At 44.7% G+C, this 14,960-nt stretch overlaps 1 protein-coding gene across 2 annotated transcripts in view; it reads right to left on the bottom strand.

Annotated features, from left to right (window-relative positions):
• LOC147026255 (extracellular sulfatase Sulf-1-like) overlaps positions 1-14,960 on the bottom strand; it is a 397,411-nt gene that overhangs the window by 192,396 nt on the left and 190,055 nt on the right. The window lies entirely within an intron of this gene.

The raw sequence follows: 14,960 nt of genomic DNA, 5'->3' as shown, positions 1-14,960 counted from the left end.
TACACGCATACGCAAAGGGTTGCCAGGCGGATTTTAGGCGATAGCCAATGGCAGAGCAGCTACAAGTTTGTTTACGTTCGGGAAACTCTGGGAGCAGCGAAAAGCAGCGCGTACTGTACTGTATTTTTGACTTCGTATCCTGAAACGCCTTCGTAACTAGAGGCAATATTTTCCCGTTCAGGCGCTTCGTAACCTGAAACATTCGTATGTAGAGACATTCGTAAGTAGAGGTACCACTGTATATATATATATATATATATATATATATATATATATATATATATATATATATATATATATATATATATATATATATATATACATACATATATATATATATATATATATATATATATAGAAATATACGTATATATGTCACCACCATCTCAGATAATTGCCAATCCAAAACCATGATCTTTTCTACCCTCGTTAACCCGTCGCCAACCCAATCCCTCCTTCCAAATTTCGAGTTTTATACCCAAAGACCCAAAGAATGTGTGTATATATATATACATATATGTGTGTGTATACATATATACTTCCAAACCCAAAGAATGTATATATGTATATGTGTGGATATATATATATATATATATATATATATATATATATATATATATATATATATATATATATATATTTATGTATATATGTACATATATATATATATATATATATATATATATATATATATATGTATATATGTATAATGTATATATGTACGTGTATGTATATATGTATGTATGTATGTATGTGTATATATATATATATATATATATATATATATATATATATATATGTATATATATATATATATATATATATATATATATATGTATATATATATATATATATATATATATATATATATATATATATATATATATATATATACGTATATATGTGTATATTTGTTTATGTATATATATATATATGTGTATATTTGTTTATGTATATATATATATGTATATATATATATATATATTTATATGCATATATATGTGTTTCTATATATATATATATATATATATATATATATATATATATATATATATATATATATATATATATATACATACATATATATATATATCTTCTTCTTTCGGCTGCTCCCGTTAGGGGTCGACACAGCGGATCATCTGTATGATCCGCATCGTGATTTGGCACATGTTTTACGCCGGATGCCCTTCCTGACGCAACCCTGGTCGCCTCTTACGACATAGGGATATGGTACATCTATTTTAACCGGGGTATACACCGGCCCAGTACACTGGTACTCATTTCACCGACCTCGGAAGGATGACAGGCTGAGTCAACCCCCTGGTGTATTAATTCAGTGGCCCAACAGGGCTTGAACTCAGGATCTTTTGGATCCCAAGCCGCTGCCCTAAACACTGCGCCAACACCAGGCATTATGTGTGTGTATATATATATATATATATATATATATATATATATATATATATATATATATATATATATATATATATATATATATATATATATATATATATATATATATATATATATATATTGTTACGGTTGTGGAAAATCACAGAGCACCATATAGGTCCTTAGATCAGTTATGTCAATAAGTCTGTGTTCAGATAGATTTCCCCACCGATGTCTAAGGGTTTTTATTCGTGTAACCGTGCTGTGATCTTTGAGGTCGCCGTTTTTCTTCTGCTATCGTTATTTTGGACCAACCACATTTCAACCACCACAACCACCTTCTCCATAATGCCGACCATAACCACCTTCTCCAAAATCACCAACATCCCCACAGACAACGAACAACCACATTCTCCACAGCCACCTTCACAACAACCACCTTCTCCACAACCACCTTCTCCACAACGCCAACCACAACCACCATCTCCTAAACCACATCTCCCCCGATAACCAACAACGAACACAACGCCTCACCTTAAACCTCGCAAATGCTGCCATATTTGCGCCAGCCACGGCGAGTCCCCAGCGAACAGCATCGCTGCAAACAGACGCGGGGGTTTCCTCGTTGCGCAGGGACGGTGATTTCACCCACGTCCGCTCTCCTTTGTTGGCGCCAGCGATGGTGATTTCACCCACGTCCGCTCTCTCCACATTTCACATCGAATTCGGATTAGGAGATAGAAGGGGGCGGAGCCAGTGGGGGGTCAGAGATCAAACCTCGCCTCACGGGCCCTATAAAAAAGTGCGCAGAGCGCCAAGCTCGCAGTCAATCGGTCTGGGTTTGGAGTTGTGTGAAGATCAAGGTTCGAGTCCAGTGGAGGAGAGTGGAGGTCTGGGTTCGCCGAGGAGCCAAGGAGCGCGGCCAAGCCTGCCGTGCAGAACTGCGCGTTCGTGTGCGGGACGTGGAGAGGCCGGAGAGGAGTCGCCAACCAGCACCAAATGGTTCGAGGTGATCGAGCTTCGGGACAGTCCGAGTGGCGCTGAGGGATGAACGGGCTCTTAAAGAGAGCATCAACTCTCAGAGAGAAAAGACCCGTTTGTTCCTCTGAGGCATTGCTGGCTGGGCTGAAGCACGGTCACGCCAGCTGCCGTGAGGACGGGACGTCTCGAGTCGCCCCAGCGAGGCACCACGAAGGTGAAGGCAACCAGCCCAGCCTCTCGGAGCTTCTGCGGTCATCACAGCTCCATGCTCATAAAGACCCAATAGGTCCAGTCTACCCCTCGTCTTTCCTGGGGTTTTTCCTTGTTTCTTTGCATGAACGTTGTGGCGCCATGTCCTAAGGTAGAACTGATGTTAAGTGCAAGTGACTGTACATAATAAATATACGGTTGTAGTCTTTGTCTTGCTCGCATCTTGTCCCTACCCCCATTCATTGCATGCTTGTATATCCCCGCATTGCTGCTTTGACCGTATATGTGTGCAAATAAATGTGCTTGTGTGAATGTTAACCCATTTGTCCCGTCCTTTTCCTTCATTGAACTGCTGTATTGAGTTCGGGATAATAGATGGCTTTTTAATAGCTGATAATAGAATCGGATCCAACGGGGCTTTCGCGATAATACCCCGCTCGGTTATCCCAAAACGAAGCGAGCTGCTTAAGCGGCTCGTTTCCAAGCGGACCCCGTTGAGGTACAGTCTCTCGGTAGTCTGCCCACGCGATTAATTAGGTATATCGACAATTCGGCGATTGACCCTGTAGCACGGGTAGAGTATTGACTGGGCTGTGGTGTGATTAAAGATACACCCGTAGCTGGATTTCGGCGTTGATCCGCAAGCTGCGACTAGGTTTGTCCGTTTGGTGGGCGAGAGCGGCCGCCATTGGCTCGAAGTGGTCGTCCGCACGCCGGCGGGCGGAAATCTACAACAATATATATATATATATATATATATATATATATATATATATATATATATATATATATATATATATATATATATATATATATATATATATATATATATATATCATCAAAGATTGGGGATCCCAAAGGCTTTGCACCAATCCCATCATCCGGTGAGCTGCCCTGCAAAGGGCTGCTGCACAAGAGATGCTCCCACGGAGTGGCTTTTCAGATTTGTTTTTGCTTTTGTTATGTTTTGCGGGAAGAAATGTTTTACGGTGGCCTTTAGTGGAAATCCTGCCACCAACTTCCTAATATATAGTAACCCAACTGGAGGAGGACGTCCGCAGACACAGTTGGGCACTAGATATGGATGGCTGTTGGTTCACAAGGAGCTCCTCCACCCTTTGTCGTGGGGTTCGAGTTTCAATCTCCTTGTGCATTTGTCGTGGGGTTCCAGTATAAATTTCCTTGTGCATCCATCTTTTGCTCCGCATGTGCCGCCAATGCCACTCCTGCACACGTGATGATCTCTGAGGGTCACATGTCCACCTCCTAAGGTAAACTGCTTGGCTATCCAGGCTCTCTGGTGTTATCCGCCAGTTCATCATAATTGGGTTAGGGGGATTAGCTTTACTGGTCCACGCCCGACGTGTGTGTGTGTGTGTGTGTGTGTGTGTGTGTGTGTGTGTGTGTGTGTGTGTGTGTGTGTGTGTGTGTGTGTGTGTATGTATATATATATATATATATATATATATATATATATATATATATATATATATATATATATATATATATATATATATATATATATATATCGATCATGGCTTGAATAGCCAGCCTGGTATTGTTCCAAATGGATTCTTTGACTGCCGACCAAAGGCAAAGCATTAATCCATTATCCAATGTATGTCACGAATATGTCTAATTGCTTGCTGCTTGGGGTTATCTCCGTGTTACGTTCATAAATATGGTGGAATTTATGATTCCCACTGTCAACCCCCACCTGCCATATTATGCTCCATACATGCATTTTTATTCCAAATAGCTTTCCTGTCTCAACCACTCCTCCCACCTCCATTACCATTCTTTCTTGTATCTCTCATCTCCATCCATGTGTTCTTTTTCTCAATTTAAAACTCTCAGTTCAGTCCACCCCACCCCACCCTCCCTCGTGCACACGTGATAAATAGAGGAGCAGTTACCACACGTTTGGTTGGCACACTCTTCACTTCAACTAAATCATTTCCCAGGATACATTCTCAACAGCACAAAGCTTAAGAACGGCAGCAGTTATTATTATTATCATTATTATTATTATTATTATTTTTAAATCAATACAGCTGGATGTTATTCTCCAGTATTTCTACTTTCCCCCCTCTGCCTCTCGAGGATCCTTGGTAAATCCCACCTTGAAAGAAGGAATTGCTCAGTGAGATGCATCAGGCAAAATCAATAAATAAATGATGATGAAAAACCCCGAGCATTACGTGGCCATAAACGGAAAATGGCGAGTTCTGTTGCTGAAAGCAGACTCAGAGGCTTCCAAGAGGCGTGAGGGGCGGCAATGTGTGCACTTGTCGTGCGCAACTGCTTTGGATGGATGACATTCTTAGCTTGAAAAGAGGAATCCCCCAGTGGAAGTGCACCACCTTTCCATCAGCAGCCCTAATGAATCCGAGAGATGAACTTTCGATTTACTACCTCTGATTAGTGTCTGTCGGTGATGAAGCAAGTTGGAGTTTGTTGGGACGATCAGTCCCTCAGAGCAAAATCGGTCCATAATGCCTGATGACTGCTTGGACCACAGAATGATCACAGCCTTCCCTCCCCCCTCACTCCACCATACCATTACCAATCCACAATGTTCTTTCCTTCACGTTTTTAACGTTCCACTCAGAGAAGCTTCTGTGAAAGAGGTAACGGATCTTTACATCGAGTGGGTGGAAAGGGGGCATTTTGTAGGCGGCATGAAAATGCGGAGGATACAAAAATGCCAGTGCAAGGTCAGTCCAAAGATTCTGAGAGATAAGAGATTTAATTTTTTTTTACCTTTAAGGCAGTGTATCCATAGTATCGAGCTCTGTCAAGAGTTAAGATAATTCAATGAGAAATGGAAAGAAAATATAATGATAACAAACGACCACAACCACCAGTCCACTTCCACCATGTAATGCTTTGAGCATCTGCTCTGAGTCTGGGAGGTCGAAAGTTCGAATCCTGTCCAAGTCACACCAAAGAAGAAAAATGGTACATGCGACTTCTTCGGATAGAGTAGGGAAAACAACGCAGGGAAGGGAATGGCAAACCACCCAGTATAATTACCCTGACAAGAAACCGCTTCGGCAGCACTAACGCTCTGGAAAGAGTACGTTACATCAAATCAATAACAATAATAATAATATTCACCATAATAAACAATTCATATTGTTAATGTAAGCTCACCTCTGAGGTTTCTGGTGCAGCAAGAGAGCATCCTGGGAATAGAGGGGTGTGGCGAGAGAAACCTCATGTGGCCGAGCCCATCAGGAATTAAGATAGGATTAATTGGGGCCATTTAATTAGTCATAGTAGAGTAGTAGTCTGAGGGTTACTGGTAAAGCATCATCATGACAGAGGAATCAGATCCAACAAAATCTGCAAAACAGACCATGTTATTCTTCAGAAAGAACACTAAACCAGCTGTCATGTCCGTAATGTGTACGTTAAAGATCCCATAGAATATATATACCGTTTCTGAAGTATCCTGGCAAAGTATGTGACACTCTCGGTGCCTTCCTGGTCTTCAATTTGTCAGGCTCACAAGCGGTTAAAATCAGATCATCGGCAAGCGAAGTACCCAGGTCGAAAAACCAGTTAAAACCAGTACACATTTTCAACTGGTCTCTATTGGTTCTAATTGGTCTTTAACTGGTCTCTATTGGTTCTAATTGGTCTTTAACTGGTCTCTATTGGTTTCAACTGGTACCAGTTAAATTCAGTCAGAATTCCAATTTCCCAGTTGAAAAAACCAGTAGCTCATATTTGTACCAGTTAAAGTCTTACTGGTTCCAGTTGATACCAGTTGCAATGTACTGGTCCCAGTTGATACCAGTTGCAATGTACTGGTCTCCCAGTTGATACCAGTTATTAAATACAATTGTATTTCAACTGGTAATATATCACTCTATTCCAATTTCCATATTAAAACCAGTAAGAAACCAACTGGCTTTACTGGTATCAGTTGGCTACTGGTTTTCAACTGGTACCAGTTGACCAGTAAGCTACTGGTCTTTACTGGTTTTTCGACCTGGGTATGTAAATACAATGGTGAAAATGAACAGAAGATTGTGGTTAGAGCTTTCCAAGTGCTGGACTGTGGAAAAAAACACATGTAGGAGCACTATTTATTATTACGATGATACACCTACGTGGCCAATATCTTTAGACGTAGGTAACCAGTGTTGAAACAAAGGAACACATGCTGTCAGCTGCAGATGATTTCAGAATAAATAATTTTTTTTCAATCTACGTATTGGGTGATCTCAGATTATGGGATGCGCAACAGACGAGATGTGGAGTATCGGCACGTCTTGATAGGTCTGAACATGATAACTCAGAAAATGGAGACTTGCAAGACTGCTGAGGAGTGAGTGCCCAATATATGGTGATATAAAAGGTAACAATCAGCAAAGTGTACTTCAAACAGCAAAAAATAATTCAAACTCTTATTGGTATCGGTTAGCCCGATATCATTCCCATCTGTACCTGTTTGCTTATGATGCTGGGAACCCAGGATAAAATCCCATATATAATTGCAATTCATTGTCTACTAATGTCCTTGTAATTCATGAAAAAGTACACCGATGTCTTCGGGCATCTTTGTCCTGGATGTGATTTCAGTACAGGCCCCACTATGAGTCTTAAATATCAATGTAAAACGAAAACAAATTCAATAAAGTCAGTTGGTGACTGGCTATCCTCCGTTGTGCAAAGTCCTTCCTTATCCCACCTGAGCTCCTGACCACATACAAAGCTTTTGTCCGCAGCTTGATGGAGTACTGCTCTCCCCTCAGGGCTGGTGCTCCTGCCTCCCACCTTTCTCGGCTTCACGCTGTAGAAACCAAGGCATTTCGGATCATTGGTATCTCCCGCGATGAGGCTGAGTCTTTGGGCCTCTCACTCTCTCACCGCAGGCAGGTCGGTGGTCTTTCTGTCTTCCGTAAATCTCCTCTCTGGTCTCGCCCCCCACCCCCTGTTCTGTCTGTGATTTGTCTGTCTGCGATTTGTCCCCACCATATTTCCGCAGGGCCCTCAAGGTCCGCCAACAACCCCCTTCTGGTAAAACTACCAAAATCACGAATCACTGCTCACCTTCATTCTTTCATTCCTCTTTTTTCCCGCCTTTGGAATAAACTCCCTCACTCTGTTCAATCGCATTCTTCCCTCCAGGCCTTCAAAACTGCTGTTCACCACCACCTCTTATCATCCCCCATCAAAATCCTCGATCTTTTCTACCCCTGTTAATCCACCCCAAGCCCACCTCCTTCAAATTCCCTGCTTTCCTTCCTGAAAGTCGCTGTAATGTCCACCTTGTATACCCCGTGTTCCCCGCCCCATCCCTCTCCCTTCCACAGATCTCCTAATATCTCTGTTCCCCACTGCTTTGTGGGGGTATATGAAATTCCCACTCCCACCCCTCTTGTCTCATGCCCCCCCCCCCTTGTTGTGCGTTGTGTGTTCGCTCTCATTAAAGCCGTGACAAGGTATACAAAAAAAACAAAACAGCAGTTGTGTCAAATTATGAGATTCCCACACCAGTGTGTTAAATCAGACTGCCAAGTGAATTAAAAGTGAAACTAATAAGCAAGAAAGTCAGTTTCCTTAGCAACTGCAAATTCCCAGAGAGCACAGCAAAGCTGTCCTGATATTGGTCCGATTGCGTGCCCACACTGCCTTCCAGATGCAAGTACAGCACTGATATAGCCGGCTACCGAAGCCGACCTGGAGAGGGTACCATCGAAAATATTGTTACGGCTGTGGAAATTCGCAAACCACCATTCAGGTCCCGTAGGTGAGGTATCTCTTAAGTACATGTGTAGTTATCCCCAAACCCGTTGTATAGAGGGAATTTATGTGATTCATTCGGGCTGCGACGCTTTGAGATAGGCGTTTTTCTGTTCTATCTTTATTTTGAACCAACCATGTCTCAACCACCATCACACAACAACCACCAACCACAACGCCGCTTCACAACAACCACAACCACACCTGCCTCTCAACAACCACACCATCCTCACCACTCCACCAGCAACCGTCAACATCTCCACGAACACAAAAGGGGAACAACAACAACTCCCACCCCGATTTCTCTGGTAAACAAGAATGACAGTTGAAACTCAACTCCCGCCCCAATTTCTCTGGTGGAATGTTCCCCCCCCCCACATTCCGCGAAGGGAGGGCAGGGGTGCCGGGGAAATAAAAGAGCGCACGGAGGCGGCGCTAAGAGGAAGTCACGTCGGGGAAGTCACACCAGAGGAAGTCACACCAGAGGAAGTTAGGTCAGGGAAGTCACACCAGAGGAAGTCACACTAGAGGAAGTCAGGTCAGAGGAAGTTTGGTCGGAGGAAGTGACACCAGAGGAAGTCACACCGGAGAAAGTCACACCAGAGGAAGTCACACCAGAGGAAGTCACACCAGAGGAAGTCACACCAGAGGAAGTCACACCAGAGGAAGTCAGGTCAGAGGAGGTCAGGTCAGGGCGGTCGGTGAGAGTGTCAGTATCAGTTGGCGGTTCATGGTCTTCTGCCCGTCTGGGTCTTGGAGAACGGTCCGTAGAGCGACCCGCTCGTTGGAGCTTGCAGTCGGTGAGGAGTCCAGACGTCGCGGAGGGACGCAGACTGGAGGTGCCGCTCTGCCAGCTGTGTTGCACGGACCTGCGCGTTTGTACAAGTAGCGCCGGAGAGAGCTCGCCCACCATCGCACCGCGAGGGTGCAGGTAACCTGCAACGGTCTCGTGGGACTCGTTCGGTCTGCCAAGTCCCACGCCATAAAGGCCCACGGGCCCCGTCTGCCCCCTTGTTTTTGAGGGTGGCCTTTTCTTTTGTTTTTGTATGGATCTTGTGGCGCCGTGTCTTGTAAAGTAGAACTGTATAAGTGTTGCCGTGTGTTCGCGTATTCGGTTAGCTCTGCATTGTTGTTTTTGTTTTAAATTGATATATGTGTGCTCTTCGTGTGTTGTGTAAATAAAGTGCATTATGTTGAATTGTTCCCCGTTTCGCTGCGTCCTTTCCTTCGTTTGAATCTCCATCTTGCTTCACGTAAAGGGTTTGTAGTGGGCTTAATATGCCCGATAATTAATCGGAACCGTCGTGGCCGACGATAACACCGCTCGGTTATCCCGATAGCACGGAACGGACCGCTTAAGCGGCCCGTGTCCGGAGTCGACCTGCGGCGAGGTGCGATCGCCCGGTCTACCATCCGCGTGGGCACTTAGGTAGGTCGAGTTTGGCGAACAACCCTATCCCACGCGGGTGGCCGATTGGCACGATCGTGGTGAGGCCGAAAGGCCCACCCGTGACTAGCTGCCGGCGTTAGTCCGAGAGGGTCACGACAGAATTGTCCATCCGGTTGACGACGTGCCGCGATTCGAGTCACCTGGCCGATCGCACGCCGGCGGGCGCGAATTCGCAACAATATTTTATGGCGAGGTTTTGCCACACTCGACTCTGAGCTGTCTTGGCTGGGTTTGAATCTCGGCTCAACTATAAACTGTCAACCTTGCTGTTGTTTCACCGGCATGGTGATTCATCAATATGTGTGCCGTCCCTTGGATGGATATTAAACTGGGCGTTCTGTCTGCCAGCATTAGTTGGTGGATGTTAAAGATCCCACGTTGTCCTTCGCGACGAGAAGGTGAGCTATCACCAGCACCCTGAACAAATTCCAAATTCCTGTCCTCAATTTTTGCGTCGGAGTGGCGACCCGACCAGAATTGTAACCCAAGTTAAGAAACTGCTTCGGCAGAACCAACGCGATGATGATGATGATGATGATGATGATGATGATGATGATGATGATGATGATGATGGTGGTGGTGATGATGATGATGATGATGATGATGATGGTGGTGTTGGTGATGCTGATGATGATGATGATGATGATGATGATGATGATGATGATGATGATGATGATGATGATGCCTTACCACCACAACAGAGGCTTTACTAACACAGTATAATGAACCCTGACGTGCAGCACTCAGTTAGTTTTTCTTTCTTGGAAGCAAAGTTGTGCTTCCTGTTCTGTCATCGTAACATTTGATAAATGTGAATGCAGCACACAGCTGCGAGTGGCATCATTTTATATGGGGGGGGTGTGTGCAGCAGTGCCACCGATGCAGTCCCCCCTGCAGATTGGAGAAATTATTTGGAATTTGGCCAGGATGCCAGCAAGAGCTCACCTACTCTTTGCGAAGGACAGCATTGGATCTTTACTATTCATGAACTAATGCCAAGCAAATGGTATGCCCAGTTTAACATTCATCCCAGAGAGGGCACTTACATCAATTAATTGCCTTGCCCATGAAGTACCATTATGACAGTTTATCTCTGGGTCGAGATTCATACTCAGGCCAGACAGCTCAGAGACGAGTGTGCATACCTCGAGGCCATCCTATAAACCACAGATTGTACTTTGAGGAAAACAACATGGTATTCCTGCAAATTTGCTGCAGCAGTATTTTTTTTTCCGGGAAATTTGCTGAAGGTTATTTTCTGGGCAATTTGTAGCAATTTATTTCTTGCAGTCGTGACAGCACTGCAATATGGTATGATGCCCATTAATATAAAAAGAAGAGAAAGAAATACAAAAAACATAGAGAGCCTGCATTGGAGTGTAAGTTTGTGTATGGTAAAGCACAAGGGCAAGTAATGAAATCATGAATCCTGTGTTTAACACCAAATAACATAGTTTCCTTCTTACCAATTAACCACCACACACCTGCTACTGTTATCAAGTTGCTCGAGGGACTGGTAGAAGAAGCCAATGTCGGCCCAGACCCTGGAACCTGCCAATTTGCACGTTTAAGGTCGTATCAACGGGTGTGGACCCCTAGTATACGTCATGCTGAGTCTTGCAGCCTTGAATTCAATTCCAGGCAGAGATGATGTGTGTAGACAGCGCAGTGGGGAATGAAATCTTTTCAAAAGCCCAAAATGCCCAGTCCTTCCGCAGTATAGAGCCTCAATCTGGCAGAGTGTGCCGCCCATAGACTGAGAAGATGTGGTCACCCATCCGGTAAATTGTCTGGACCTTGGAATCCACTTGGGTTGGCTCCTGCTTGGAGACGCTGCGGCGTCTGAAGACTCATGTACTGCGATCTCCATCCCTGGTCGATGCTCTAAGAGTCTAAAGGGTCTGTCCCAAAACCCGAAAGCCATTGCCCCAACTCGTACTCCCGGGAGGAAAGAGCTTGGTGTCAACTTCAATTTGACAGGTGAACATATTGAAGCTTGTTCTGTTGCCATCACTATACCCATTTCCCAGCAACCGTTGATGGCTTTTGCATTTGACATGCTTTGTGAACAAATCGCTCTGGAATGCTCACCAGCCCTGCCACCCCGCACCACTATCTCAAAACACAAAGGCCGCAATGACACACTGCTCATGGCACATAGCTATCGGTTGCAAACTGCAAAGTGTCACACATCTGGTTTCAGTACTTTGCATTGGAATTTTTTTTATTACACCCCCATTAATTCTGACATTGCTTAATGTAACACTCCTCGAAAATGCCGTCGGATACGTCCTTATCAAACCAGATAAGAGATTAAAACAGATCATAAAGATCTTTTGGTAACCTATAAAGGGCGAGCCAATAATTTATACAAGGCAGGGCATTTTTCATTATATCCACATAGCATTTCGAGATTTTCTTCATAAAAAGGTTTTTCATTCTCACAAATCGAAAAACATGCAAATTTGAATGAAGGAGCAGGTCCCTGTGCTAGTGTAACACCACTTATCAACACTTGGGACACAAAAGTCACCGCCAGGCTGTGAAGAGCTTTGTGTATAATCGCTGTATGGGAACAATGCGCAACGAGACAGCACAGTAGTGGAGAGAGGTCACAAGCCCTGATTAACTCTTGGTAACGATAGCTCGTCATAAAGTCATGGCTCTAAACGCAGCGTTCTAGCGCTGATTCCCGCAATGTGAACCACAAACCATTAGTACCCAGTGTGGTACCGTTATGGCATAGTGTCGAGTGGGTCACAGGAGCACACACCGGATACTTGTTTGGGCATACAGTGTCCGGATTGCAATGGCCACGTTACACTCCGCTGGAGTTCAATATCTAGGTTTTTGCTTTTCCTGTGTTGTGTTATACTTGAAATTGCCAAATGTTTGTTCAAGAGTGATATGCATGTTAATGCACCCACCATCAGTGTGACCACTCCTCGTTTTCATAAATGCCAAGGTGAGCCAATGACAAAAAGCCAAGAATTCACAAGGTTTCGGAAAAGCGATGAGAATAGAAAACCTATAGAAAACCAAGACGCCAAGGTGAACAACGAATAGCCAAGATCTTGTGAAAAAAGCCAAGGAGTGGTCACATTGCCCCACCACCCCCTTATTAAGGTAGTGGAACACCACTTTAAAGCTCAAATCACCATCGTGATACATTCAACTTCCGTTCTCTTCCAATGCAATGTAATGCTTTCTTTGACAGGAGAATACTTGGTGATGAATTCTAGTTTCATGGCAAATCAATGCAGTAGGTGCTTTGTAATTGCCTCCCCAGCAGCACTCAAGGGGAGGAAGTACGAGAAACAATGAAACTTGGCCACAGAACCAACACACAATGGGTTACTTTTTATGAAAGGAAGGGGATCATTAACATCCACAAGTGAGAGTATAGACAGGACAGTCTGCTTTGGTTCTTCCATAGTACCCTTAATGCATAGTACCTCTATACTAATAAGTGTGTGTGTGTGTGTGTGTGTGTGTGTGTGTGTGTGTGTGTCCTCCATACCGCCAAAACCATGAAACCTAGCAGCCTGAAACTTTGTATGCATATTAAGGGATCTCCAAGGAAGTGCATGACTGAAAATTGAGTGTTTGGGTTCATTAAAACACCTCTTTTGAAGATAATTAACGGCCTTATTTCATTATATCCTTCATCAGGTGCATCCCTGGCCACCTCGCCCTAAGAACCCGTTGGGGTCTTAAGGTGCATACTGGGGTATCTCGCTGTGCTCTAAAGCCACCATGTTTTATGGCCTGCTCAACCATGCCTTGACTTGGAACAGGCCGCAACAATTTCTTGATGATAAAGTTTTTTTTCCACTCTCCTGACTCCATATTATCGAGACCTACGAATCACTGGATACATTACAATACTTATAAACGCCCGGCGACACCAGCGTTTGTTGCATTATTTCATTTCAGCACATGCCATAACCTCAATTTAACTCCTGATCTCTATTAACAACCAAGTGGAGTTGCTAGATGCACAGTATGGCCATGGTATGGGCACTGATCACACATAACTAATTTGTCCATTAACGGATGTGCACAATTGCAAACTGCGATTATCACCACCTAAATTAACCCAGAGAACAAGTGGTTTTATATTGTTGCGAATTCGCGCCCACCGGCGTGCGATCGGCCACGTAACTCGAATCGCGGCAAGTCGCCCACCGGACGGACAATTCAGTCATGACCCTCTTGGAACAACGCCGGGAGCTAGTCACGGGTGGGTCTTTCGACCTCACCACAATCGTGCCAATCGGCCACCCGCGTAGGATAGGGTTGTTCGCCAAACTCGAACTACCTAAGTACCCAGGCGGATGGTTAATCGGGTGATCATACCTCGCCGCAGGTCGACTTTGGACACAAACCACTTAAGCGGTTCGTTCCGCACTGCAGAGATAACTGAGCAGAGTTATCGTCGACCTCGACGGTTCAGATTAGTTACCGGGAACTTACACCCACTACCAATCTCTTACGCGATGCAGGATGGAGAGTCAACAAAAGGAAGGAGACGAAGCAAAGCGGGAACAATTGAACAAGCACATTTATTTCACACACGCAGACAGCACAGAAGGCACGTATTCAATCAAAGTAATAATAATAAAAGGCACGTATTCAAGCACAGAAAGAAACAGTAAAAGAGAGATACTACCAACTAAGACCGACACACGGCAACACTTACACAGTTTTACTTAACAGACGGCGCCACCACAAGCATTTACACAAAAAAGCAAAGGAAAAAGAATGCCACCCTCATAGGAGAGGAAGCAGACAGGTCCGTAGACCAAATGTACGTGGATCCTGGAGGATCGGCCAGGTCCACTAGACCGGGGAGGTCTTACCCGCGTCCTCGTGATGCGATGGCGGGAAAGCCGCAATGTTCGCGCCGCTGCGCCCCGACTTCGTGCCCTGACGTGGTCGGCGAGTCCCCTCCGGCGTGCTCCACGCCAGAGGTCTTGTTGGCACCACGTTTAGGGTGGGGGAGGAATGGGGGCCCCCTCGGCACTATCTCAGCGAGAATGGGGGGTGGGGGGAGGAAATCGCTGATGCTCAGGGAGAGGGGTATGGCTGGCTGGCCTGAATCCCGCGACGAGTCGAGCAACCCCCACACCGCAACCTCATCGCCGTCCGCCGTCTTCCCTGCAACTCC

This window comes from Eptatretus burgeri, chromosome 5 (genome assembly GCF_056783735.1).
Source record: "Eptatretus burgeri isolate ZD-2024b chromosome 5, Ebu_testis_v1, whole genome shotgun sequence".
Taxonomy (NCBI): domain Eukaryota; kingdom Metazoa; phylum Chordata; class Myxini; order Myxiniformes; family Myxinidae; genus Eptatretus; species Eptatretus burgeri.
The sequence above is the reverse complement of the archived record's forward strand: the minus strand, read 5'-3'. Positions and strand labels throughout refer to the sequence as shown.